Here is a 12,376-nt window from a genome sequence, read left to right on the forward strand (position 1 = left end):
TATTATATTTTAAGGTGGATCTTAGCAGCAGGTGGAGAGGTGGCTAAAGAGGGTGATGGATAGAGAAATGTGATATGTTGATGGAATTGAGGATAAATGTGTGACAAGGAAATGGGAGGGAAAGAGTGCGATAGCTGACAGCTAATGGGGAGAAAATATTTCACTGGCAGCCGGCAGCAAAGTGCAATCAAGTGGCGAAAGAATAAGATAGAGAATGAGGAGGATAAAGAGACAAATGATAAGAGAAGAGAATATACAAAGATAAGAGATGACAACAGATTGTATTTATGGCAATGCGGCAGAATATTATCTTATCAAAAGAGAGAAAAAGAGAAGAAATGGTAAAAGAAAAAAATAAGAAGATATATAGGCTCAGATGTAAAAGATGACAATGAGAGAAAGGGACAGACAGAGAAGGTGAGGAAAGAGGGTCAGATGGAGAGGGAGAAGAGTGGATTATCAGGAAGTGAAAGAGAAATGGCCTTACGATGGTGGAGAAGCAGAGAATATTTGGCAGGCCATGATGAGAAAAAGGTGAGGGAGGATGAGAAGGAGACAGATAGGAGGATTTAAAAAAAGATAACTGGAGTAAAGGAGGATGACACGGCAGGATGTTCGGGCCTGCATGGCCAGAAGGGGATGTGAGTGATTTGAAAAAGAGGAGAGAAGGATGAGGAACAAGCTGGAGCGAGAGTGGACGACAAGATGATGAAGTGGGAAGGAGGATATAAAGAAAGAAAACAGAGCGCTGAAATAAAGAGAGGGGGAAGGGAATAGACAGTAAAAGAAAGAAAGAAGGGAAGGAACACTGAGCTGATTTCCAGCTGATTGATCTCATCCATAGCTCCAACACCTACACCTACACTCTTTTACACACACACTTGTTCTCCCACATCACACGGGAAGACAGAGAAATTAAGTGAAGCTGTTTCTACCTCGAGGAGCCCATTTTATCTTCTACGGAACATCAATTCACACACAACGGGCCACAGGGAAGACATGTCTGTGAGTGTGTGTGAGTATCTGTCTCTGGAGACAAAGATGACGTTAATCCTCCAAATGTCTCCCTAACATAAAAGTATGCAGAGCAACAAAAAACAACATGTTTTCAAATGATACTTAACGTTATAATGCAGGTGATTTACATTTCTAGTTAGTAAAAAGACAGAAATCAGACCCCTTTTACAATTTTGTGGTATAGGATGATGACACTGGGAACAGTTTCCTTTTTTCTTGAATAAAAGCATTTCAGTATATTTACCTTCAGCCATAAAGGCACAGCCATGTGTTTTCTGAGTATGTCTGTTCATTTGATGGCAGCCTAAAACACATGTTCGGTGAACGCTGGCTCGCTGTTGAAACTGACAAGAACCTGAGGAAAGACATGCTTACTGAGCTTAAACTGTATGTTTCTAAACATACGTGTGAAGAAAGCAGGAAAGAATTACATTGCTTGCACTGAAATTGAAAAACAGAAGAAATCAGCTCTGTAAAGATGGCATCGTGACTGTTAACCATCTTCACAAAGAGCTCTGATCACCAGCCACATGACTGATGACTCTCGGCTCCAACCACCTTATGTGCTGAGGGCCACAGATCAGTGTGTGGGTGTGTGAAATTCCAATCCCTGGCCAAAGGGGCCAAAAGACTTGCTAAATGCTTTACTATATACATAGTATATCTGGAACACACACACACACACATGGTAAGCATCTCACCTGTCAAGAGCAACCATTTATTTCAATTACATGTCCCTGGAGACTTGCCCTAACCACTACTTGCCTAAACCTAACCATAACCTTACAGTCAGAGTTCACCCTATTTGAATGATTGAATGGGGACCTGCTTTTTGCACCCCATAAGTGACTGTGTAACAGATTTATGTCCCCACAATATTAGTTATATCCGCCCACACACAAACACACAGACACAATCAGGTTGTCATATAGAGCTGATCTATTGCCCTTCTCTCTTCCCTGTAGTGCTGTGTTATAATCATTGTTCAGTACTGTGATTTGCTTTGGGAAATATGGGATTAATGATACTGAATGAAAAACTTGATCTTTTTTTTTTTAGCTATAAACTTTTTACCAATCTTGACATGAGCAATTTTAACATGGAAAGTAGTACACTCAATTAGCAGTTTATTAGGTACACCTAGCTAAAAGTCCAGATACAACAGCCATGCAATAAATACTAAATTCACAAAGGTAATAATCAGGAAACGGTGGGCACCCTAAAAGAGACATGAGCTCCCCAGAAAGCCCCATTTGAGAAATTTAGAGAGAGCTTTTTTGTTTTTGTATAAATGTAGCCTATATTTTGTGTTTAGGTTCCTGAAATAGATAGGCAAAGCATAAAGCACTTGTCAACATAGAAATGATAACAATTTCAGATCATTTGTATATAATAAACATAATGCAACATTTGAGGCTGTGGGAATGTCATGGGATACAAGCTAGGTCTGGTCTGTTTAACAAAGTAACCATTGTCCACTATGCACTGGCAATTTTATTGTCTCTCAGTGGAGAGTGATTAAAAAAAACACATTGCATTGGAGAGTCATTTTTCTGTTATTTTGTTGTTCCAGGCTGAGAATTCTATGAACTGAGCAGTATGAATTCAATTGTATGGATAGTATGTTTTTGCATGTGCATGTGTACAGTTTTAGTACACTCTAAAAAATAAAACATTGGATCAACAAAAAAAAAATGTTAACATTTTCCACTAGAATTTTAAGTAAGTTAGACTGCTGGCAGAATTACATTAATTCATAGCAATGTTTTGAGTATGGTGGATTACCTTTTAGTCCACAATAAAACGCATTTCTAAGTAACATGAACTTAATAATTTTCAATATGAATGCAAGTATTTAAGTTGATCCAACATAATGTTTTAAGTTAGGTGAACAAGCTTTTTGGCCACAATAAAACAAATTTCTAAGTAACATGAACTTAATAGCAAGTGGCTAACTGGCTAACATAGCTACTTGTAGTTTATAAACGTAGCTAGCCTACATGCTAACCGGAGCGGTGGCTAATGGGTAATCCCATATTAAGTTAGCTTGCCAAGACGTTTTCCCTGGCTACCTGGCCACCTATTACTCCTGCATTTAAGCCTACTCAATCCGAGACAGGCTACAGCTAGTAGCTAACTTTACCTCGTCACACAGACTGTACTATCAACACTGCTCAAATTTCAGAGTAAGGACTTCCAGATTTTGGTATTTGGTTACAGTACACTGTAAACCCGAATAAGTAAGCAGTACTCAAAACAATTAAGGCAATCAGTTAAACTTCAAAAAACAACATTTGAACGAAAGAAAAACATCTAATTAAAAAGAAAAAACATACAAAAACAAATTAGCAATTGCAAAGACACACTTGGGCCATCTTTTAACCTGCTGTAAACCCAAATGCTCAGTAATTCTCAAAAATACAAGTACAACTCCATTATTACAAGTCAAGTTTTCTTTATTGAACAATCATTAACAAAACTTTTTACATCTCCTGCCATTTCTATATTTCACAGAAACAAACATGTACATAAGTACATTCAAACTTCTTTCAACAAGTACTTTAGGCACAGCTTCAGTAGTTTGCTATCATCAAGATATTATTATTTTCTGAAAAAAGGTGAATGTGTAATTTAGTTTCTTTGGATAGTCACTCACAATTTCCTCTTCGACTACAACAGAAACGCTCTCAGGGTTGAAGTGGACCGCAGCAGGGACGTCGTCAGTGACCACAGGCGTGTCAGCAATATCTGGTTCATCTTTGCACTGAAAAATACAAACAATCCAATTATGAGGATAATTTTTAAAGACAGGTTGCAAGTCATGCACTGCTTCATCGGTGCCCCCCCACAAACTGAAAGCACCAATAACTCTTTTATTGTACAAATCAAATTTTAGCATTTTATTGAGATAGACTAGATGAAAAAAAAAATCTATGAATTAGGGTTGGATCGAGTTGATGACTGACAGACATCACAATGTTGAGCCGGGCATCGTGATTGTAATCTTAGTCTTAATTTTTCACATTATACTACCCTGTCAAAGCAGTTTTTAATCCCCACAAATATTATTATCATTTTTAAATATACCTGCTTTGCACCTACTTTGGACTTCTCCTCTCCCCACATTCACACACACCTACACCTCTGCTCTCTCACTGCAAACACACTGGCTTGTCTCCCCCCCCCCGTCTACTCCACTTTCTCCATCAGCAGTATGTTTGATAAAGTTGCCTAAATGACACAGAACTCGTCTTTTTTCCGTATTTTTCCACCCACGATCCGTTCTCACTGCAGCAGTTGAGCTGCGTGCCAGCTTGTTAATGACAGCCTTTCAAAATAACCAAAACCAACATCTGCACCCTGTGTGTTGACTGCTGCTTTACCTGGTCTTACTTAAAATTACTTAAAATATCCACGGCGATTTGTAATGTAATAGGCTACCGAGTTTTTTATGAAGTGAAGTCTGTCAGTCTGTCAAATGCTATAAGAGGCATTAAAGTTGGTTTGCCATAGTACATTTCATTGATATTTACATTGTGTGTGAGAATAGTGAGGACTTACATTGCGGGTCTTGAAGAAATCAGTCATCCCCTTGCAGGTCCACTGGGAGGGCACGAAGGGCCAGAATGCGTCTCATGTGTACATCATGTTGTTTCTAGATTGATAATCAAAATAATTATGATTATACAAATGTTTTTTCAGTACATTAAGGCATATAGTGTAACAGTTATACCAATGTAATTCTAAAAGAATAATAATACCATAATTAGCAACAACAGCAATAACAATAATAAATCCATCCAGCTGCAACTACCTAAAAGACAAGACTTACAACATGACAAAAGATATTTGGAAGCCATTCCAGTAGGGCTGGACCCCAGTATTCTAGTTATTCACTGGGTAGGTTTTCGGTTTTAGATTTGGTGATTTTGATATTTGCACAAGCACCCACACTTCAACCCTCAACCCTGCACACACACACACACACACACACAACAGTTCACACCACCTCTTTCTGATTTTCTCTCGCTGTATCATACAGGGACACGACACTTACACGTGGTTTGTCAGCAGTAAGTTTTATAGTCAAAAAAACACTGCCTGCGTTTTGAACCTCTTTAGCCCAGATTCCATGTTAACAACTTTTGGATGGATCTGCGTGTGGAGTAGGCCTACACTACATCTCTCTCTGTCTGTTCCTCTGCACCTGTCAGTAGACCCCACAGGGATCAATCATCGATGGCACTGGTCTCTAGTAAGCAAAAAATAAAGTGAGGATTCTCTGTTTTGTATTATGTGTTCAGTGCAGCCTAAGAATAGCCATTTAAAATAGGCTTGTAATAACTTTTAAAGTGATCATGTACTGGAAAACAAAGCAAAATAAATGACATAACTGTGCAAATGTGAAATGACCATTGAAAGTAGATGTCATAATCATTACAAATTCAGAATAACTGTATTGCAGAAATGTCCTAATATGTAATGACCACACATTATGTGATCTACATTGTGGTTATGGCAAAATTAATCTTACACTCACCTGGAGGTCATAAATCCTAGGATCTCTGCAGTGCCTCTGCTGTCTTGCCCATCTGTGAGGCCCTCCACCTGGACAGGACAATCAGCTGTGGTGTCAAGCTCACAGTTGAATTGGCTCCATAGGTTCAACATTAGTCATGATGACGATGGAACTCAGAAAACACCTGCAGACATTCAAACACAAACACATAAATGTATGTAGATTAATGTTGTTACCACTAAGGGAATTTTCGTTAAATAAGGAAGCATCCTAGTAAGTTCAAATGAAGCCCGTATGTTCCTTTAAATACCTTAACTCAAGTCTTTCAAATCTAGGCAGTATAAAATGCATGAAGTCTACATAATCCTGAATAATTCAAACAAAATATACTAACTCTTATGCAGAGATGTGCAAATTGAAAACATAACTTGGGATAGCTGTAGTGTCACTCAATACTTAATCCTGCAGGAGCAGATAAAACACAAAGAATTTCCATTAGTCCAGTCAACAAGAACATCATCAATTGCTGATTTTTTAGAATACTATATTTTAGCATTTCCCTTACTCACCGATACAAGAGCTGCTTTCGCAAGTCAGGTGATTATGGACATGATGAAATCCCTTCAGCAGCACTCTCTATAGTCCTTAATGGCCACACAATATATGAACACCAACTTTTTATTAGATTACAAAATAATGGCCATGTGAACACTTCTCTCAAACATGTGATACTGGAATAGTTTAATGTTGTGAGAAATGTATTTAGTCTGTAAGAGTAAGTTACCAGTTCAATAGTTACATCTAGCTAAAAAGTAAAGCAGTAATACAACATTCCTGCCATAAATCCTCCATAACAATGATAATGTTCAGTTTTGGATGAAACTGTTTCGAGGAGTTGTTGATTCGACTGTATGATCATTTTGGAAATTGCAGTTGTGCTGCTGGTAATTTGTAACATTCTCACATGGACAGGTGTTTCTGTTACTTTGTCCATCCCATTAATATCTGAGACGATGCTAAATAACACACAAGTCACTCTTTTTTGTAATAATGCAACTCATGTCAACGTAACGTTACCACAAACATCTTCCAAAATGAACAAATGATAAAATACTTTCTATGAAAACTGAGCATTCTTCACCTGTTAAAAGGTTTCATTACCACAGTGGAAAAATAAGGTTACTACTTTACAAATACATATTAACGTTACAGCCACTTCAGAAGAGGCAACTAGTCTCTGCAATAGAAGGGCTGTGGAGAATCATCAGGTTTACTGCTAATAAAATTAATCTTTTAGCCATGAATCAACACTATTTCAGGAACAGCTTATAAACAAACGCAGAAGTTGACTGTCTCCACAATATAACGTTAACTAACGTGAGTTAACTGACAGTGACAGCAGTTCACAAAAGTGCAAAGTTAACATTACCTCAATGTGAGCCAGCTTACTTCTAGCGTTAGCCTTTCTGTGAACGTAACTGCGTCTGACAACAAAGGCGAAATGTGATAAACTTTTTTACTCACCGGGCCAAAGTGCATTCTCTGCCGACTGTCAGACGAAGGCTTCAGTCACAACGTTACGTTACTTTGGAGCTAATGTCCGTTAACGTTAGCATAAAAGTAACGCGCCAAACTGCGTCTACATCCTGAAGCGGTCCTCCCAGAGCACACACGGTTGTAAAACAGAAGTTAAAGAACACTAAAACGTTTCTATCACAGCGCTGCGAATAAATACTGGTTCTCTCGACTTTCGTTAAATACGTTAGTTTTGCTCCGTTACTTGCAAAATCGTCTCCCTCGCATCGGGTAGCCATCTTCAATTTTCTGAAAACAGTCCCGTTTGGCCGTTAATGACGTCACACGTCAGCGTGCGTCTCAACACTTCATTTAGAAATCCATCATAAACGATGATACACACATAATTAAAAGAAGACTTTGTTGGTTATTGAATCAATAGGCATAATTTGTGTGTCATCCAAGCTCAATAAAATAACAATTAAAGGTAAAAAGTCTAACAGTATCTCAGAACTTGATTTTTTATTTCACAACAATATATATATTTAAGTAATGACCAAAGGTCCCCTGAATTAGTTTTTAGTGTATAATTCAAACCAGTAAGGTAAGGTAGCAACAACGGGTCCTAGTGCAGGCTGCACACACACACACACACACACACACACACACACTGCGTTTGTGTCTAGAAGTGAACCCTATATTGGCAAATGTGTGCTTTCCTTGTTGTGCGCGGTTTAACAACTGATAAGATTAGATGCAGTAAATACCTAACCTACTTAATTTAAAGCTCCCTAAATTGATTCCTTTCCATATTAACATATTAAATTCAACAGTTCTCTGTTAGTCGGACTGTGTCACCTAGACTTTTGTATTTGCAAAGTACAGATGTCAAAGAGAAAGTTATAAGGAGCATGACCAGGGCTGTCATTGTTAAAAACCTGAAACGTCACTAAAAACAGCTGAGTGCAGGAGGTGTCTGTGGAGGTGTCACTGTGGTGCTGAAATGACGCAGACTTTTATGGGAAATTTCAGCACAATAACCTTCGGAATAACGGCAACCACATTCCTCTTCGACAGAGAGGCCAGACATGGTGAATAAGAAAGAAAAGTGGCCTGCTTGTAAACACCATGTCCTGAAAACAGGCCAGCTAAGGCGTACACAGTTTAATACCCACAAGCACATCAACACAAACAGGTGCTCAGCAGCGACCTGTCCCCGAAATGATAAACCCTTTTGAAACAGCAGTCACACCAAATCCACTGCAAAAAGCACTTGTAAAGTTACTCACCTATTTGAAAGGCATCCGACGAGCCTGTATTGCACAGTAAAAAATCCAAAACAATCTTATTTGGGTTCCCCTTCGAGGGAACTCGAACTGCGTCGGTGACGACACTATGGGTACGCCTTTGGGTGTGGCACGGCTGAAACATGAATGAAACTACTCCAATCCTATTGGTGTTGCTAGAACGGTAGCGTGTGACGGCGTAACTGGAGGCGTATATAAGCACGCCGGCACACCGGACACATTAGCCTTTTTCTATTCAGCAGGCACTCTGGCATGTTTGAAGACCAAAGCTACAGCAAAAGCCGAAGAAGCTCTTATCTGGAAGGAAGTCCTATGGCAGACAGACAGATGGCTGTTGAACGATTCAGGCGGTGTGTTTTTCCATGCCCCCGCTACATCACGGCTGGGGACACTCATGCCCTGTGTGTTTCCTGTCTGGGGATGCCGCATGCCCAGGCAGCTCTCGAGGGGGCTGCTTGCGGCCATTGCGAGGCCCTGCCTCTGAGGGTGCTGAGGTCCCGTGCGGCTCTCTTTTCCGAAGAAGGCCGGATGTGCTCTCCCCGTGGCTCGCGCCTGGCGGTGGCTGAGGCGGCGCGGCGGCTTTGGTCATGGGGCGCCCAGCGCTACATCTCCGAGGGCATCGGGACTACCGAGGCTTTTTCCCGTTCCTCGTCTGCTGACTCCGCCTCCTCTCTTCCCCATTTGGGAGTCCTCTGCTTCTCCCGCCCGAGGTATGAGTTTGGAGAGGCTTGCACAGTCTGATTCTGAGGAGCTAGACGTGCTTAGCATCATGGAGGATGCCTTCCGGGAGCCGGGCCGACATCATCAGACCGCGCCCAGCTATGAGAGGCGGGGCAGGAGCCGCGGGCCGGCAGTTACCTCTATGAGCTTTTCTGCAGCCCGAGCGCCACCCCCGCTTTCTTTCCTGATTTGCACAATGAGTTGTGTAAATCATAGAACAGACCAAAAAAAAATAAAAAAATCTGCTCTGCACGGCTGACTGTGTCCCCTCTGCTGGACTACAGCAGTGTGACAGAAACTAAGCAGCACAGCTAAAGAGAACGGAACGATGCCTTGGGGGCAGGAAGCGCATGCGAGCTATCTTTCTCCCACCCTCGCTTAGTTCCTTCAGATGTCGGCGCTTCCCACCAAGCTGTGTTTGACGAAACATCCGCTTTGGTGGGCAAGGCCTACATGGCAGCGGGTCGAGGTGGTGCAAGCCTGCACACTATGGCCATCTTGCAGGCGTACCAAGCTGATCTTCTCAAGACTATGACCTAGGGGGAGGTCCTTCTGAGGAGGACCGAACTGAGCTCCGTAGAGCTACGGACTTAAACGCTCCGTGTTACTAAGCATTGGCTGCTCCATGGCAGCATTGGTGGCTACGGAGCGCCATCTGTGGCTCAACCTCTCGGGCATCCAGGGAAAGGAGAAGGCTTTTCTCCTGGATGTGCCCCTCTCTCCTACTGGCCTGTTTGGTGAGGCGGTGGATGCTGTCATCAGCAGGTTTCAGAACGCTGAAACGCAGGGAGAGGCGTTTGAGCAATATCTCCCCCGCCGGTCTGGGTCCAGGACGGCGACGGCTGAAGAGAGACGAGCTCAGCCCTCGTCTAGCTCCTACCGCCAGAGCCAGAAGTGAAGCGTCGCTTCCCGTAGTCCTCCTCAACAAAACCGGGACCCAAGGGGCTGGTTCCCTTGGCGGATTTTGTAGTAGCATGGCGGAGCCTTGCAAACATTTCCCCATGGGTCCTGCGCACCGTAGTGGATAGCTACAGGCTGCAGTTCCGGGTCCACCCCCCGCAGAAGTCCAACGGGGTGGTCTGGACTGCGGTGCACGCAGGGCAGAGCCAGGTGTTGGGACAAGAAGTTCGCTCTCTGCTGGAAAACGGGGCCAGAGAGCTTATTTCCCTGCCAGTCACGCAGTCCAGGTTCTACAGCCGGTACTTCATAGTTCCCAAGAAGGACGGATGGGTTGCGTCCGATTTTGGATCTGCGGTTCAGGATGCTCACCATCCCCGCCATCATCAGTCACATCCAATCCGAGGATTGGTTTGTCACGATAGATCTACGAGACGCATATTTCCACATCTCCATCCGTCCCTCTCACAGGAAGTTCCTGAGGTTCGCCTTCGGGGCCGTGGCGTACCAGTATCGGGTTCTTCCGTTCACCAAATGCATGGATGCAGCTCTGGCCCCGTTGAGGCTCCAGGGCACCCGCATTATTATGATGTATTAAACTACATCGACGACTGGCTCATCTTGGCTCAGTCTCGGGAGTTAGCGGTTTGGCATCGAGATATCGTCCTCGCCCACCTTCAGCGTTTGGGGCTACGGCTCAACGCGAAGAAGAGAGTGCTGACGCCCGCCCAACGGACTATGTTCCTAGGGGTGGTGTGGGACTCGACGACGATGCGGGCCCACCTGTCACCTGCACGCGTCGGGTCCATTTTGTCCTCGGTTACCAGAGTGAAGCTAGGCCGCACCATCACTGTGAAACACTTCAGAGGGTGTTGGGTCTCATGGCGGCAGCGTCCAGCGTAATTCCGTCTGGCCTGCTGCACATGAGAGCCCCGCAGTGGTGGTTAAAATCCAAGGAATTCTCCCCGAGGGGAAATCCATTCCGTACGAGCAGGTGCCTTCCTTCCCTGTCAGTATGGAGGAAGCCTTGGTTCCTGTCCCGTGTTGGGAGCGTCATGTCGCCGGACAATTATTTCGACAGACGCCTCACACGGGTGGGGCGCGGTCATGGACGGCCGCTTTGCAAGAGGCTCCTGGCAGGAGCATCATTTCTCTTGGCACATAAATTGCCTGGAAATGTTGGCGGTTTTCAGAGCTTTGAGGAGTTTTCTGCCCGCTCTCCGCGGTCGCCACATCCTTGTCAGAAACGACAACACGGCGGTGGAGGCCTATTTGAATCACCAGGGGGGTCTGCGCTCGCGCCCGTTATGCAAACTGGCACATCAGATCCTCCTGTGGTCCTGGCAGAGACTGCTGTCCCTCAGAGCGACATACGACCCTGGGACCCAGAATCAGGGAGCAGACCTGCAGTCGAGACAGGGGCTGAGGCACAGGGAATGGAGACTCCACCCCCAGGTGGTGGAGTTATTATGCGAAGGGTTCGGCCCCATAGACATGGACTTGTTTGCGTCTCGAGAGACTACGCACTGTCCCCTGTGGTACTCCCTCTCGCCCCCAGCCCCGCTAGAGCTGGATACCATGGTGCAGACGTGGCCGAGGCTGCGCCTGTATGCCTTTCCCCCAGTCGCTCTGCTCCCAGGAGTTCTGGAGCGGGTCCGTCAGGACGGTGTCAGTCTACTGCTGGTAGCCCCGTTTTGGCTGGCCCGAGCGTGGTTCTCGGACATAATATCGCTCCTCGAGGGCCTGCCATGGCAGGTCCCCCTGAGGAGGGACCTGCTGTCTCAGGCAGAGGGCCAGGTCTTTCACCCTTTCACCCAGACTGTGGGTCTGGACCCTGAGGGGGCCCAGTTCCTGGAGGCAGGCCTCACGGCGGGAACAGTCGAGACGCTGCTCAGCTCCAGAGCCCCAGAGTCTCGTTCCCCTTCTCAGGGAACAAGGGTTAAATACGTAACCCGAGACGAACTCCGCGACCCTTTCCTCCTGTTCTTTTCACTCCTGTCTCTTCATGAAACTACTTTTGTGTTTGAATGGCATGACTGCTAGCTCGCACGTGTGCTCTGCTAGTCTACTTGTCAGATTCTGCATTTCACTCGGTTTCTGGAGTCTTGTCGTCTTGTCACATGATCAAATAGAAACTGGAGAAATAGAAAGATTGGGCAGCCATACACATATTACCCAGCAATCATCACTGCATATGTGGGCTATATGACATGAATACCAAAGAAAATAAGACTACATTCATTCTGTGGAATAATGTTTTTTTATATTTCACCGTATACCTTATAGCCTAATGCTTGCTACAGACTTTTGTGGGTAAAATTTTACTCACAAATGTCTGTGGTGTCAGACACCAAAGAGGGAAATGCACACTTGAGTGTATATATACACGCCACTAGATCTC

At 44.1% G+C, this 12,376-nt stretch overlaps 1 long non-coding RNA gene across 2 annotated transcripts; it reads right to left on the reverse strand.

Annotated features, from left to right (window-relative positions):
- Positions 1-3,458: 3,458 nt before the first annotated feature.
- On the reverse strand, positions 3,459-7,350 carry LOC123979140. Of its 2 annotated transcripts, none has more exons than XR_006827166.1 (5): positions 7,061-7,350; positions 6,106-6,172; positions 5,558-5,998; positions 4,579-4,672; positions 3,459-3,781 (listed from the first exon to the last, which is right to left on the reverse strand). It is a non-coding gene; the product is annotated as an uncharacterized LOC123979140 (long non-coding RNA). The 2 variants fall into 2 exon arrangements; XR_006827165.1 differs by having other exon boundaries at positions 6,106-6,180.
- Positions 7,351-12,376: the final 5,026 nt, after the last annotated feature.

Source organism: Micropterus dolomieu, linkage group LG11, assembly GCF_021292245.1.
Source record: "Micropterus dolomieu isolate WLL.071019.BEF.003 ecotype Adirondacks linkage group LG11, ASM2129224v1, whole genome shotgun sequence".
NCBI lineage: Eukaryota > Metazoa > Chordata > Actinopteri > Centrarchiformes > Centrarchidae > Micropterus > Micropterus dolomieu.